A 17,229-nucleotide genomic window follows, 5' to 3' on the forward strand; every position below is an offset into this window, starting at 1 on the left:
GTTTTGTGTAGTAAAACGCTATCATTTTAACAACATGCATTGCCTGAGAAGAGAGATGCACCCATTCTCTGAATCATGTCTTCCCCAGGACACACAGTGAGAAAACATACACGTTCTCAGAACAAAGGGCTTCATCAAGAGCACTCCCCTCAAGGAATCAGAAGGTGGTTGAAAAAAGAAGACAAACACACAAAACATAAGGCAAATGATGGTAAAGGTAATGGCAGAAAACTGTGTGCAACTGAGCCCAAGTTGGTTGAAAACGATGTCCATTCCGAGGGGATGTTCTTTTGTTTTTGTTTTGTGTGGTTTTGTTTTGTTTTTTTATTTTTTTTTTTTTACAATTTCAAGTTCATTGGAGTATAACTGCAGAAAGGTAGTTTCTAAATTACTTCTGGTGGACTTAGCCTTGGCCAAAATGTGAAAAGAATAATAGTAATTCACCCCACGGCTTTTGATCGTTCAAGCAAAATGGTTTACCTTTAAACATTTGAATATCGTCTTTCCTCATTAAGGCTGTATGTTAAGTAGGAAACTCAACAGGGAAATAAAATGGGAGACTGGTGTCCTTTCCCATACATATATATTTGCTCCAATATAAACTTTACATTCAAGGACTTAGAAAAAAATAAACTGCTCAGATAAGCCAGGACATTTTGGAATTCTGTCCCATTCCCTACTCCTGCATGAAGTTGCTACAGTTATCTTTAACATAAAGACCTTGTATTTCAGATAGATTTGATTACGCCTCTTCCATTTGTGTAGTTAGTTGCTTTAGGACATCCTGTCCAATACCCCATAGCCTTGCTTAAAACCTTGTCGGGCTCTGATAGAAACCTAGATTCCCTTTGGCCTAGAAAATTTAGATATCTTTGGTTCTCAAAAGAGATTTGCAAATTTTTGCTTAAGGAAACAACAACAAAAAATGTCATGGAAACATGGAGAGAAGCTTTTTGCCATGGTGACCCTAGTGATGATATGGCTCCAGAAAAGATGGGCATCGAAGGCTACCATACCCTGGGAGAGGAGATTTCAGAGATGCCGGTCGTTACCAATTACTCAGCACTTAACCTCCTTCAGACTCAGTTCTACACAGTTGAAATATATTAATATACCCAAAAGCACAGCGAGGTGAGCACTCTCTACCTTTTTGTTCTACAGTTGAGAAAATGGAAGCAGAGAGAGGTAAAGCATTTTTCCCAAGGCTGCACAGTCAGTAAGCAGAGACGCTGGGATGAAAACCAGCCCCGTCCCAAGGCTCAATGTATTTACTCTCCATTCTGTAGGGTCTCTCCAACCACAGAATGAAAGGGGTCAGAGCAATTCTACTGGGAAGATCCCAACAGGGTATAATCCTCCCCCCCTGTGAATTCCCCATTGGCTTTCTGGGGTTAACAGCATTTATCTTATATACCAGTTACTAACATCAGCTTTGTCTTTTCAAGGCGACCCTTGACTCGGAGTGGCAGGGATCCAAGATTCTAAATGTGAGCACCGCAAAAAACACCAAAGCCCTGAAAATTCCGTGTGCTGGCTTGAGGGCAAGCCAAGTCTGGGTTTATAGAACTTTTCTACCACTTAATTAACGGGCAGAACTTGTGCAAGCCATTCAAATTCTCTGAATCTTAGTCTGTTCCTCTAGAAAGTAGCAGTATCACCCATTTTGAAGGAATTCTAGGAGGATTAAGAGATTTAATATGTATGGGGCCCATAGGAGTTACTCAAAGGATATTGGTTCCCATGCTCATCACTGGGATGCTTATACCACAAGGACCTAAGAATATCTACCTACTTTCCATCCGTTACAGTACCTAGCAGCACTCTTTTACATACTAAGTAGGGCCTCAATAACTCTTTGAAAATACCGCGATTGTTTTATTTTGTAAATAAAACATTAAGTTGAAAAAGACGACGGCAGACCTGACGCATTTAGTGGAAATGTCATTGCAGAAATGGAGCTGAAAATTAGGCGTATGATTCTTGTTAAATATTTCTCAAAATTGGGAGCCTGCTATCACAACCGGGGGGGAAACAGTAATCATTTCATTATTCCTAATGAAAAGTTTTGGCAAACTGTGAAGAAGATGTATCCCCTGGAGAAGGACCAGAGGTAAGCAGTGAAAATTCATTAAAAGGTCAGAAAAAAGGGTCCGTGTGAAAAGGTTAAAAATAATTGGAATTAGCCCAGAAAGGAAAAGACTATGTGGCAACATAATTACTATCTTCATTCTGCCACAAAATGAGGTGCCCTCCATCGCTTCCATCATGGATAATGAGAATACAGGAGGAGCTGACCTTAAAAAGAAAGCAAAGGCAAGGTAGGCACACAGTTCTTGGGACTTTTTTATTTGACAAAGGAGACACTTGAAAGGTTACCTGAAGCGATGTTAGAATTGTCTACCCAGGAAAGCCTGTCTTTCAGGTGTGGTATGTCCGGAACATGGGGGCCAAGAGGGAGGACTTGTTACATCCTAACAAAGAATGGTTGAGACGAAAGGCAAGAACCTGGACCAAGCAGCTTTGGGTGGCTCCTCGAGCTCTCAGATTTATAATTCCTTGAATGTGAGTCTCAATCGTCACGTCCCCAAGCGTCCACACTGCCGCCATTGTGTTCAGCCCAATTACGGGGACCTTTTTGGGAAATGAGGACTTGTGTCTGCCGCAGAGCGGTGGAGGAAATAAAAGGTCAGCTCTCAAAAGCCCAGCTGGGAGCCAACCCTACTTCTTTTGACCTTCCAAACTCCCCATTAGAAGGGCAGTGATCTCAGCGACTTACCAGCATGGGCAGCTGGGGTTGTGATTACATGAAATGCTGTTAAAGGGCTGAGTTAATACTTCAGCAGGCACAACGGAGGCGGATGGGCATTCTGGAAGGATCAAGTCTACTTATATGGGGGTGAGGGGAGACCTGGTAAATACTAGTCTATTATCCCTCAGATGCTCCGCAGAGTCTATGAATTTACAGATGGCTTTTTAATAGTGTGTGTGTGTGTGTGTGTGTGTGTGTGTGTGTGTGTGTATGTGTGGGGGTGGGAGGGGTCATTTTAGATATTTGGGGCTCCCTTTCTTTAGAAAGAAACCTCTCCCCCTTATATCTCCTCTATTTCCCATTCCCAATCCCTGGCATTCTTATCTCTTCAAGGGGTGCCCCTCTCTTCCTCTCTTTGGCTTTCAGGAAGAACTGTCAGTCATTTGATTCCATCTCTCCAGTTTCCTACTGGATTGGGGATCAGGGCTGGAGCTTAAGTCCCTTTATTAGAGGAGAGGGAACAGGGAAACCTTTGACATTGTCTGGCCCTAAAGCAGAGCAACTATAAGACATCCAGATCTGAAAATGTCAAGCCTGGCTATCTCTTAGCATGACTCTTGTTACTCTGTTAATAATCTTCCCTTTCCTACTCTGAATTTTCTTTCCAAATGTCTTTTCCATTAACCTAAAACCTGCATATGTTGTGTTTAAAGAAGGGGTCCGGGCACGTTCTAAGTCCTGGGATCAATCCAGCTCACCACAGAAATGATTGGATCAAGTGGTGGGGAGTGGGAAGGGAGTGGAGAAGAACCCAGACGGCAGAGAAGGAATAAATCTTATTTCACAGTGACCGAACACAAGACAAAAACAGCTGAAGAAGAACATATACGTGAGATGTGCCTGGAACTCCACTCCTCTCTGCAGGGGAGGCATGAGCTAAATCATGGAGGAGGAGATTTAAGCAATAACAACATATCTTTCTACATTGCAAACACTTACCCTTCCTAGGATCATAGGGATACGAAAATGTCCCATACTTTTTCCATAGGTTTCATGAATCATCAAATTCTCAACAACGGGCATCTCTGGAGCCCGGTTTAAGAACCCCGATTTCAGAGATGTTCTCCCTGGAAGCGGTTATGTGCGAGTCTGAAGCCATATAATTCCATGCCTTAAGGGAAATGCTGGAGAGATGCCCCAAGGTCATTCAAAACTTCCCCTTCTGTGCACTTAAAACTCTACTCCCTCTAGAGGCCGGACAGGTAATGCAGCTGAATGGAGCTTCTAAGACCAAGAGGACGCTTGCCAGTTGACAAGGGGCAACCACCGATGGCACCAGGAGTGCCCCCTCAGAGGCACATTGCTAGGTCTCCCAAGTTTTTGAGAAAGACCAAAATTCTAACTTCTATGTTAAATCTCCTAGATTTGTTGCTGATGTCTGCCTGTTCGTTTTGTTTTCGTTTTTGTAACTAATTCGCAGAAAAAGTATACTTAAAAAATACTTAAAAACGCTCTGCCGTGATGTGGTAGCGTAGAGGTGTTATGTGTTCCTGCTGGGTGAAGGGAACATGGAACTCTACTATTTTTGCAACTTCCGGTGAACCTGTAACTATTTCAAAACATAAAGTTAAAAAAGAAAAAAAACAAGAAATGGCTCAAAACAACACATTCCATAAATAAAATAAAACCAGGTTGGGCGAGAGAATTTACCCTACCTGCCTCCAGTCTTGAGGCGAGGCTTTGCATCTTGAGAATTATTAACTCACCCAAAGGCAAGAACAGACAGTACCAAGGATACCCATAAGAGGACTTTTCATTACACTGTTACTTTTGAGATAACAAGCTATTTCTTCTAGGGAAGCTCACTGGCTGAGAAGTAGAAAACAATGTTACTAGAACTCTGACAACCCCAACTATATGAACTTCAACTGTGTGGAAGAGATTTTATCGAGGTTGATGGTTAAGTGTGACCTGGGACCAGAAGAACAGAGGGGTCCTAACACACCTTCAGAAAGGGGTGTGGGCAGGAGAGGGTTATACAGGCCAAATGAATTCACTTTAGAGTCAGTACGCCTGAGTTTGAATTCCAGTTTGGCTCCTTACTGGTTGAAAGACCTTGACCAAGACTCATCCATGTCATTCTTCATCATATAAAATGGGGATGATAGAATTCTCCACTTCCCAGAGCTGAGACAAGATCACACGTAATAACGCCTTGTGAAAGGTCTCGGTAATCTTTGAAGTAGCAAACAAACAGAAATGGTTTTTGTTGTTATATGGTGGAACATAATCCCTATGATCAATTTTATGACCTGGCAAATCAACTCCCTATGTTTCCAAGCCCCTATATTTTTATTGAGTTCGGAGGGGCTCATTGTTTCAAACAAGGGAAAATAAAGCTTCTGTCCATCACCTCGTTCTGGGATGTATATGACACACCTGGGAAAGCTTCACATTAACAAAATGCCGTGTGTCGTAAACCACGCATTAATGCCCCTTCATTATTCTTCTCAGGTCCGTCTTTATTCATTGTTCTCCCCCTTGACATTATTTTCTGTCGCTTACGGTGATCTGAATATCCATCTGGTTGAAGGGGCAGTTTCCTTCTATGAAGTAGGAGTCCAGCCCAGTGACTTACGTGGAAGTAAGGAAGCCTAGTAACTGTCCATATGATAGCTGTCTTCTGAGACCCATGTTTTACACAGTCGCCTGAGAGAGAAGCTCCCCTCCTCATCACACAGACCAGTTTGTTTCCATTCCATTGCTGTTGAACAGGATGTAGAAAGTGGAAGTTCTCATAGGTCTTCTGGAAACATTTTCTTTATCGTTCCAGCATTTTCTCTTGCCTGTATTCCCCATGTTCTCCAACCTTATTTCCTGTCACTGCTTCTCACTTGTCTCTAGCAATGTCAGCCTGCTTGCCTGTGCTGGAGCTGTCCCAGCTGTCTTCATTTGGCCGACATCTGTGGCTCTCTCAAGATTCAGGTTCAGTCTTGTCTCCTCCAGGAAGCCCTCCGTGGAGGCCTGGAGTTGGCCTCGGTCTCCCCCACATGGGTTTCTGTTCTGGTCTTTTTTACCTCTTCCCATTTAATTAAGGCAGTCATGTCTATCTCCCCTACCACATATGAGTTCTTGAGGGATCTCACACTCTTCCTGGTTCCTTTCTGTATCCCTAGAACCCACCATAATCTTGGGATTCTCTGGAGATGTTTGTTGAAGGAGATTTAAATTGAAATGAATTTAGATTCTAAGGTTTTGGAGATAAAGGCTATATCCTTTTCAGTTCAGTACTCAAAGCTAATTCCTAAAACTATCCCTGGAACAAAGTCATGAGTCAGTAAATATTTGCAGAGGGAACAAAGGAACAAATGAATGAACATACATTGGCTTAAATATTAGTGATGGTGGAAAGGGAGCATTCTTCTTGGGTCCATCTGAAATCATTTCATCACTACTCTTTTTCTGTGACTGAACCCTTTGGTCTTAATTCACAGTGCTGTGTGATTATTTAGCGGATGATATAAAATAGCAGGATAAACTCACAGACTGTACTCAGAGCCAGAGGACTTGGACTAAAATCCCAACTCCACCACTACTATCTGTCTGGCCTTGGCCAAGTGGTGGAACCCCTCTGGGCCTCTGTTTCCTCTCTGTAAAACGGAGGGTAATAAATAATATTACCTCCCAGACTAGTAAGGATTTAGTGAGTATAAAAGAGACACTTAGAAGAAAGCCCAACACACTGTAAGTGCTCATTGTTAAGTGTTATTACTTAATATTAGGAGTCAGAGTTATAATAACATTTAAGATAATTTTAAAAACATTTAATGAGCACCTACTATGTGCCTAACACCGAGTTAAACCCTGGGGAGGCAAATATGGAGGGACATGGTGCTTGCACAGGTCAATCATAATTTATAGAAACTGGAAATCTAATCTGGTGCTATGAGTTCAGTGGGGCAGGAGTAACAAGGTCAGCAGAAGAAGCAGGTGATTCATTCTGAACTGGTGGAGTTGGACAAATAAGGTGTCCCAGAGAATGAGATTCTGAGCTAGGGGTTTGAAGGATAAATAGGGAGTTAAGCAAGAGAACATACAAGTATGGCAGGATAAATTGTTGAGATTGTATGTGTGTTTGTGAGTGTGTGTGTGTGCCCGTGTGCATAAGGCTGGAGCGGGGCAGAACCAAAAAGGATAGAATTCATCTGTGTTTTGTTTTCTATCTCATCTTTTCTCTCCACCCCAATTTAAAGAAGGCGGCCTGGCCTTTGTGTGCCTTTGGCTTGGATGTGTTTGACCAAAAGCAACCATAGCCCTTCAGATTTTTATTCTCAAAACCTATTAAGAGAGTATGTGAATGGGGCGGGGCGGCGTGTTTTTTTAGTTCATTCAATCAGAAGCTTCAGGATCAGCAGGAGGGTTCCCAAGTCTAGAAATGGTTGGTTTGGGGTTCTGAATGTATCAGGGACTGGTACCCTCCATGTTCAGTGTCTCAAGAAGGTGGCTGGACCTTTAGAAGAAATGACAAAGATGGCCACTTGTTGCCCAGTCCCTGGGCTCATGGCATGGCCACAAGTTGGGAAGCTCACCCAGCAACATGGGGGCGGTAGGAGAAGGAAAGGTGGGTAGATCCAGGCTACCAGGGGAGACCAGCATCCAGGCTGGTCTCTGCCTTTTTAGTCCCAGTCTAATCTCCATGGAAATGGAAATGGAAATCATCTTCTTTGAGGGGCGTGGTGGTGGGCATGTGTTATAAACAGCCAATCACAGAATCAACACCAAAGAATCCAGAATGTCTGGGTTCAGGAAACTCAGAGTACATATAACCTCACCAGCCATGTACCATATTTACACACAAAACACTTTTCTGCTTTCTTTTTTCTTAGGCAGGGAAAGGCTGCCACTATGGAAATCACTGTGTGGCCATCATTGTACATAGGATGGATTTGAGAATAAAGACACAAAATTAAGTGATGGTGACTATCGTGGGATCCAAAGGCACTTAAAGGGGAACCAGGGAGGGAAACCATGTGAACAGGCATAGGTCCAGGGTTATCTAACCTTAGGCAAGGTACTTCCAACGTGGGTTTCGAAGGAGACTACCTATTTCCGTGAACCTCTTACTTCCGGACACAACCATCACTAGAATTACTCTCTTGGGCATTTAGAAAGTCTATGAGAAGTGAGTTTTCCTGTTCATGGTAAGGAATTTTCACTGGAGTAGCTTTCCTAGAAACAAGTATAGAATTGCAGGCACACACATACCCTGGCCTTTTATTCCAATGCAAGAGGCCGGATTTCCTGGAGATGGGAGGGTGATTTTAAATAGCAGAAAATGTCTTCACAGGCCATTATCGAGTCTGACCTAAATGTTAGGTTGGCCCTGATCATTATGCTTCTCAGCTGTACTGTGCACTGTAATTATCAGCTCTCACGCCGTCCCACCCTCACAAAGGCACCCTCTGAAGCTGTCCAAGTCACAGACTGGGCCTGTCAACTTCTTCCTTCTCCATGCCCATGATGAAATGAGAGGTGAACAGAATGTACTCTTCTGAAGGAGGTTATGTAACAGGAGGCCATCTGTGACCCTGCTCCAAGGCAGCCCACAGAAGTCCCTTGTCTGTCCTCCCTATGCATTGTTCACTGATGGCGCCAGATGTTGAACTGAAGTGATTTCTGAGGTCACCTATTCAGAATATCTCAACATTATAGAATATGAGAGGAAAAACAAGCCAGCATTGTTCCTTCGAGAGGACACTAAACAGAGCTTTCCTTTGGAAAGCTTTCCTGAGCTTTTCCAGATAGTACTTCAAGATTCAAAAACAAAAAACAAAACATGGTGGGGCTTAATGCTGGTGAGTGGGATACCCAGTGGGTACCCTTTGTGTACCCAGATGCTACGAGCATAAATCGATCTGTTCTGGAAAGCTGTTTGGGAATACAGATCTTTCTCAGCTTATGATCGATCAGGCTACACCCTGACAAACCCATAGTAGGTTGAAAATACTCTATGTTGAAAATGCAAATAATATACCTAACCTACTGAACATCATTGCTTAGCCTAGAACACCTTAACATGGGCTCTGATCACTTACATTAGCCTACAGTTGGCCAAAGTCATCCAACACAAAGCTTATCTTATAGCAAAGTGTTGAATATCTCATGGACTGCATTGAGTACCATACTGAAAATCACAATGGCTGTCAGTGTGTTGACTGTTGATTCTCATGATTGTGGCTGACGTGAAGCTGTGAGTACTGTGCCCTAACCAGCATCCCAAGGGAGGACTGCGTATCATTTGCCCCAGAAAAGATCCACATTCAAAATGCCGAGTACAGTTTTTACTGAATGTGTACTGATTTCGCGCCATCGTAAAGTCAAGAAATTTTAAGTTGGACCATGATCAGTTGGGGATTGTCTGTATTTAACAAGGGTTGGAAGACTATGTATTATTTTAGCTCTATCCTTCCACCTCCATTCTAATAAAACAATCTGAGGGCCAGACAGCTTTATGGAAAAAGGCATTCATTACTGCAAAACAGTGGGGGATAAAAACGAAAATAGCTAAGAGGTGTGGAACTGGTAAGTACTTTTTGCTAAATTCCTCAATGGAATATTTGAAGCCATGTAAAATGATGTTTACAAAGAGTTTGTAATTAGCCTGGAAAATGTTTATGTCCTGATGATTAATTTTTAAAAACCAGAATATAAAACTGAACACACAGTATGAGCTCCAGTTAAATTAAAAAATGCAGTGCGAAGACAATAAGGAGTAGATGAAAACGTTCAAGGTGGCTACTTCTGGAGTCAAAGATTATGGGTGATTTAATTTATTGCATTCGATTTTTTTATTGTATGAATTTTCTACAACAAGCATTTATTCCTTCTGTATGTTAAAAATGTTACTTTAAAATTGGATTTTTTGGTGATAAAGGTCAGGAGAGTGATTTCTTGGGGATAAGGAGGAGCTACTGACTGGAAAGGGGCATGAGAAAACTTTCTGGAAAGATGGGAACATCCTATATCTTGATCTGGGTGGTGGTTATACAGATGTAAACAGACGTACACATTCATTGGGTGGTGCCATCAAGGTGTGTACTCCTTGTAGGTAGGTAACTGGAACCTCAACTTTAAAAACACAGCATGTTGATCCCTGCTCCCTTTTGATTCTACAGATCCTCTGATCGTCTTTCTTCCATGGCATTTTTGGCCAGCCCCTTACTTCCACATGGTTCTTACCCCTCCTGCCAAGTTGGCCTCACCCAAGCATCCTACCCTCACCTTTATGCTGTAGGCATCCTCTGGTGATAACCACATTGTCTCTTCCCTACAAAGCTCTCCAAAGACAATTCTAAGTACATCTAGTACATAATCCATTACTTATTTGCTTACCAGGAGACTTCCTGCTCTCTAGGAACAGCCCCTCCATGACCAGGGGGACCTGGTGTGCGACTACCCCAGCTCTGCTACCCCTCAGGTAGGTCAAGTCTGAGTTGTGTGTTCCTCACTGGCTCTAGGAGTTTCCCAGAGGGATTATATTCCCCATTTCTCCAAAGGTAGCTCATTCTCTAACACACCAGCTGTAGACTGAATAGTCTTGTCCCCCCCAACTTGATATATTAAAAGTTAATTTCCAGTGTTACGGAATTTGGGGGGGGTTTGGGAGGTCAGGAGGTCAGGAGGGCAGAGGCTTCATGAATGGGATTAGTTCCCTGAGTAAAGAGACCCCAGAGAGCTCCTTTCCCCATCCTGCCATGAAAGACACAAGAAGACGTCAACCATCTGCAGCCTGGATGGGGGCCCTCACCAGAGCTTGACCAGCCTGGCACCCCGATCTCAGCCTTCTGGCATTCTGAAATGTGACAAATAAGCTTCTGTTGTTGGTAAACCTCCTTGCCGATGGAAACTTGTTATCACAGCCCTTCAGTGGCTGCTTTGCCTTCCTTGTCTCACTCTGGTCTCTTCCTTCGCCTCCCAATTAAGCCGCGTGCACTTGAATCCTTGCCTCAAGTGTCTGCTTTGGGAAGAAACCGAGCAAAGATAAGCACATGCATCTTTTGGGCACCTGCCTCCTAGTGGGGGCGACCAGCCATAAATAAGCAAACAGTAAATAAAAGATAATTGTAGGTTGGGGAAATTACCAGGCAAGAACCAAGATGATGGGATAGAACATAAGTGGGGTGGAGGAGCTATTTCAGATACAATGGTCAGGCATGTCCTCTGGGGAAAGTGACCTTCAAACTGCGACCTGGGGAACCAGAAGAAGCCAGCCACACAAAGGGCAAGAGGGAGAGAATTTAGGAAGGGGACAGGGGAAGTGGGAAATGGGTTGCATATTTATAAACTCAATGGAGGATAGTGGGGTGGTAGCAGTGACTGAGGAATTTGGAGAATTTGCAGGGGACAGACCTTTTAGGGCTTGCAGGTAGGACAAGAAGGTCGGAACCAGGGGAAGCCACTCACACGGCTTAAGGAAGGTCTTTGCTCTGTACATGAATTTGAGCCCTGTGTGGAGGTTACTGTCTCCATCCTTAAGATGCAAATCCATTCGCCTGGCTTCAGGAAGGAGGGGAGAGGGAAAAGGGCACTGGGAGACTGCTTTTGCAAAGAAGCATGTCAGGAGAAGCTGAAGGGACCCTTTGTTTCATCAGGCTAGTTTTCCCTTTGATTCCTCAATACCTCTAATTCTGCTTGTCACCAGGAAATAGGTGTGCTGTAGCTTGGTGACAGCCTTCCCCAGTGTCTATGGCAACCTGGGGATGGGGCCATTTTTCCTTCACCAAAAGAATGGGCTGGCTTCCTGAAGATAAGTAAAGCCCCATTGTTACTCCCAACTGTTACATGGGTAGCATGCACCAGAGTAATAAAGATATGACTGAATACTGCTAACGATCTTGTATGAAATAACATGGATTAAATAAATCATTTCTTTCCAGTCTAATTATAGGTACTTCAGGATGAAAATGCAAACCAGGTCTCCTTGCTTCTTATTCTAGCCATTATTTCTGGTGTTCTTTTCTTTCCTTTCATCTCTTTCTTTTTTTCTTTTTTCTTTTCTTTTCTTTTCTTCTCCTTCTTCTCCTTCTTCTTTTTTTTTTTTTAATGGCAGAGTCTGCATCTGTCCTTGCCTAAGGATTCTGCAAAAAGTTCGCTCCCGGGTTTGTGAATTAGAAGCACTTAGCTGTGTTCCTGAGAGGAACAACAGGGATAAACCCAGCGGGGTGGGTGGAGGAAGGAGCATTACTTGGCAACAAAAGTCTCCTGACTTAGAGATCAGGTGGGTGTAAGGCTCTTCCTCCCCTCTGGACAGGGTTATTTTTCCAAAGGAAAGCAGATCCTAGTATTCAACAGTATACAAAACCTCTGGTGGTTACCAGGAGACTGTAAGATAAAACCCAAGCTGTTTAGCTCAACCTCTTAGACTTCTGTTTTCATCATGCACCTTCGAAGTTAACTTATTCTGCAAAGCTCCTCCCAATTCCTCCAATGCACCAAGCTGGGTCAGGTCTCTGAGCTCTGGGGTGAGCTATGCTCTCCTCCTGGATTGCCCTTCCGCCTCTTAAAGAACACCTGCCCATCTTCTAAAATTTGGCTCAAGAATCTTTTTGCTCCTAAAGCTTTCCAAGGCTCCCACGTAAAACTATTCTCACCCGTGCCCACTGTACACACTTCAACCATCATGTTGCAGCCTTTGGGACTGGGGAAATTGATTGCAGGAATGCCCCCAACGAATGGCCTGCCTGCATGCACATACTTTACTTATGAGACTGACGCGCTACCTATTGCGCTAACAAGGCACCTACATACTTTGATTATAATTTTGTGGAACCCTGGCTCAGATGGGTGACTTGTAAGATAAGACTATGTACAGCAAACCTCATGCAATCAGAACTTGAAAGCACGTGTGGGTCCTTCCTTGTCCTTTTATACAACTAGGTTTACTCACTTTTAGATCTTTGCCACCACTGCAACCGTGAGCCTGGGCTCCATGACAGGAAGACGAGAGACACATGGAACAACTTACAAGCTGGTGAAATCCTAGACCAGTCCGTGCACAGCGAACCCTCCCGCTGACCGGAGATGCATGAATGAGCCCACCCAAGCTGGAAAACTCCCAGATAGCCCACAAGCTTATAAAAAATAAGAAATGGTTGTTTTAAGGATTTGGGTCTGGCTGGTCATTGCCCAACCAGCTACATGAGAAATACCAAAGATTTCTTCACTCCCGCCAAGAGTAGAAAGAAGAGATAAGAGGGGTCCAGTGCCTTTACGCATTAATTCTTTCCAGCAGAGAAGGCTGGTCCCATTTATGTTCTAATCCTCACATCTCGTAAATCAGATATAAGACTCTCACCCCTTCAAAGGCAACCCCTTATCTATTTGATCCCTTTGAGATGACAGACAGGTCTCATTTAACCAGCCGGTTTTAAGGGGAGAGGGAAAGGGAATGGCTCCCCCTACAGGACATGTTTGACCAGCCATGCACAGTTATAAAGGGCTGAAGTTTCCAGAATCATGGTGACACCCTCTCTCACTGTAACCATTTGGTTGCTTGCTTGTTTTTGGAATGGAAGGAGAAGCTATGTCGACCACCAAGGAGGGAATGACGGGGAAAGACCGAGAGGTGCTGGCAGAACATGAGACACTTTCAGGAAAGGGATCTGCTCTCACTGACACCCAGCCTCACATGGGTGCAGGCTAGTCCTCTCTTGACTGTATTCAAGATCACAGTAAAAAAATGTTTGAGGAGTGCTTGCTGCATGCCAGCTCTGTGCAAACCACGCAATGGTCACGTAACCCCAGATGTGGGCTCATTTTACAGACAAGGGAAAAAAATGTCAGAAGGTCACGTGCCCAAAGGCACAGAGGTATAAGTGATGGAAATGGGGTTCAAAGCAGGCCAACTTGCTCTGATGCCTGTGGACACCCTACTCGAGGAAGGAAGCCACACTGCACCCTGCAGCCCAGTAAGGGGCTCTAGACATTGGAGGTTGATAGGCAGGAATGGACAGAAGGAAGGAGAATTGCCTCCTCTTGATCGCACCTCAGACCTTCTTGTAAGTCAGCGCTGTTAGACCTGGGTTCTTCTGCACCGATTACTCTATACTTCCAGGCATGTGGCTTTCTTCATCACACAGGCATTGGCCTAAGGGAAGAGCATCTCAGAGCCAGGCCACTTGGAGTTTTGCCCGTGTTCACCCTTAGAACCGTCCTCTCCACTTGGCTGGATCCCACCTGTGTTCTTGGCTCACCTCATTACTGCTATCACAGAAACATAATCAACCACCTCTTCTTTTACCTTATAGTTCAACCCATGTCCTAACGCTCCTACGTTAGTCCATCTGATTTTTACACCAGACTATTTCCAAATATATATAACCACATAATTACAACTTTATAAGCCATTTATTCAAATTCATTTTTTGAAAGATTTAAAAGATTGATTTATTTATTTTAGAGAGAGAGAGAGAGAGCACACATGGTGGAGAGGGGCAGAGGAAGAGGGAAAAAGAGAATCTTGAGCAGACTTCCTGCTAAGCGCAGAGCCTGATGTGGGGTTTGATCTCACAAACCCAACACCACAACCTGGGCTGAAATCAAGAGTCAGACGCCTAACCGACTGAGCCACCCAGGCTCCCTCAAATTCATTTTATATACATAATTTAGTACACATTACCTCTCTAAGCCAAAACATCCCCCTTTCATTCAATATTTTACAGCACCCCATGCCCCAGACTTTGTCTAAATTTCTTATGTCCCAATAAATCAGCCAACTCTACATTGCCCCCGGTCATTCTCTGCCAATTTATACACTCCCCTCCACAACCAGGATAGATCTCTAATTTCCTCTAGAGAAAGCAAAGTCAAATTTCATTCTGTCCCCCATCCCAATTGGATTGATCTGGGGAGCAGCTTTGATGTTTTGCATTCATCAGAGATGTACGTGGAAATCAATAAAATGGAGTCAAAAGAAAGTGACACAAATTTGCACATGGTGGATGAGAGAAGTGAGGGCAAGCGCTTGTTGCCATTGTCAACAGTCTGTGTTTAGGAAGAATTTGCCTGACCCCAGCTGAATGGTAATATGCATGTGGAAATTGATAATTATGTTCACTCAACCCTTTGCAAAATGCCTTCATGTGTTAAGATGCAAAAACATGAAGCTAAGTGCCCAAGTCTTTATTAACTCAGTGTGAAGTTTTTATAGTTGAAGGCAGCAGGTTTGCATCTATAATTACTCCTCAGCTTTCCAGCAGATCTAAATGGACCAATGCACCACAGTACCAGCGGCTCCTATCCCCCTAATACAATGCATCACTCTCCTGCTGGAAGAAATGAACGGGAGTTGATATGGAGCTAGACACTTGGTTGGCAGCTCTGAGTTTCCCTTTGATTTACCTGGAGAAACCCAAGCCCTGGAGGTAGAAAGTTCAGAGATCCTTCTTGTGGCACGGAGCTGGAGTAACATTCATTCAACGAATGAATAGTGAGCGTCTACCTTGTGCCAGATGCTCTTCCAGGAACGGGGAACAGAGTCATGAGATAAACGGGCAAACATCTTCCCTCATTCTACTGGGAAAGACAAACGCTAAATGAGCAAATAAGTAAACGAGATAATTTCAGAGGCAGTAAGTACTAAGAAGAAAATAGAGATGAAATGAAGATCTGGCTGTAACCCCTCTTTGCCTGTTTTCTGTGGATCTGAGTGTCTTGTCACCATGTTCTGGCCACATGGTTGGACTTGCTCATTCTCATCTTTCCGGAATAAGAATCGTGAGCCCTATGCCCCCTTACACTATGCACTAAACTTTCCTATTTCCCATTCCAGGGCTGTATTCTCTGGCTAGCTAGATTATTTTTCTTTCTTTTCTTTTTTTTTAAGATTTTATTTATTTTTGTGAGAGGGAGAGAGGGACAGCATATACATGAGTGCACACGAGCAGGGAAAGGGGCAGAGAGAGAGAAAGAAGCAGACTCCCCGCTGAGCAGGGCGCCTGATGCGGGACTCCATCCCAGGACTCTGGGGTCATGACCCGAGCCAAAAGCAGATGCTCAACTGACCAAGCCCACCCACGCTCCTGCTAGGTTACTTTTCCATCTTCCTCCTGCTCCATATCTCCCATGATCGCTCATAGTTGAGTCAGCTCAAGAATCATGTCTTCACCACCATTTCCCCGAAAGAGCCTACTGCAGTATTTTGTGCAGAGAAATGAATGAATGAATGAATGATTCACTGGAGGCAATTCCGGGTTCTCAGTATCTATTCTCTAAGGCCACTGTGCAGTGAAGAATTAATTTTACCCGAAAAGAGATCTAGCCTTTGCCCTTGGCTATTAGGATGTAATCCCTGGACCCTTGGGATGTTCGTGCTTGGCAAGAGTCTCTTTGTTTGCTTGGGGACCCTGGCCGCCAGAGAGTCTAACAATGTGTTGTATAATGGAGGTTTTGGGCCATACAGTATGAGTTCCACCTATGAAGGAACTGGAGACCAATGGTCAGCCCCACGTTATCAGATCTAACTCTAACCATACAAGCCATATGGGATTAAGCCCCAATAAAAATGCCACATCCCAAAGCTGGGGTGAGCCTCCATGGTTGGAAATACCTTGCCTGGAATCACACATTGATGCTGGGAAAGTCACGCTGTCCGTAATTCCAAGATGGCCGGAGCTCCACATCAGAAACCTTTCCTGGACTCTGCCCATCAGCTTCCTCCACTGACTGATTTTAATCTGTATCCAAGTCCCCACAATAAACTGTAACTGTGAGTGTAAGTTTCGGTGAATTCCATGAATCCTTCTAGCAAATTATCAAAACTAGAAGTGTTTTGGGGACCCCATCAACTTGCAATTTACCCCAGGAGTGAGGTAAATTGTGTGAACTCCATTCCCTCTCCCATACAACTGTCTACCGCCTTCAGCCACACCCCGCCCAACACTGCTACATAAAAAGATCCTGCACGTGCAGCTCACAGCCTAAGTTCCTCTTTATGAGAGGTATTCTTTATTTAAGAGGTATTCTTTATTTAAGAATACCTCTTTATGGCTGGTTCGCTATACAGATACAAGCTCTGTATAGCCTTTCACTCTTCTAGTTTCTGTTTGCCCATGTCCTTCTTATTTAACCTAGAATCATTTTATATTCTCATCATATTAATTCCTCTTGAACTGAGTCTCTCTGTGCTGGCTACTCAGCCACCAATAAACACAGGCCCTGCAACTTCCTACGGCCATTCTTTATACTTAGATCAGTCCCCAAACAGGAACAGAAAGTCTGGGTAATTTACCTGAGAAACAAGAAGAAAATTCCATAAAGTAATGGTTTCCTATGAGAAATAGCAAACATGGCTAGGGCCACTCTAAGCAAGCCCTTAGGGAGAATTCACTCTTCCCTTTCCCCCCTCACATCCATTCATCCTCCCCTTCTTCCTTCCTTTCCTCCCTCCCATCCTTCCTTCCTTCCTCCCTTCCTTTCCTTCC

The sequence above is a fragment of the Lutra lutra genome, chromosome 18, assembly GCF_902655055.1.
Source record: "Lutra lutra chromosome 18, mLutLut1.2, whole genome shotgun sequence".
NCBI lineage: Eukaryota > Metazoa > Chordata > Mammalia > Carnivora > Mustelidae > Lutra > Lutra lutra.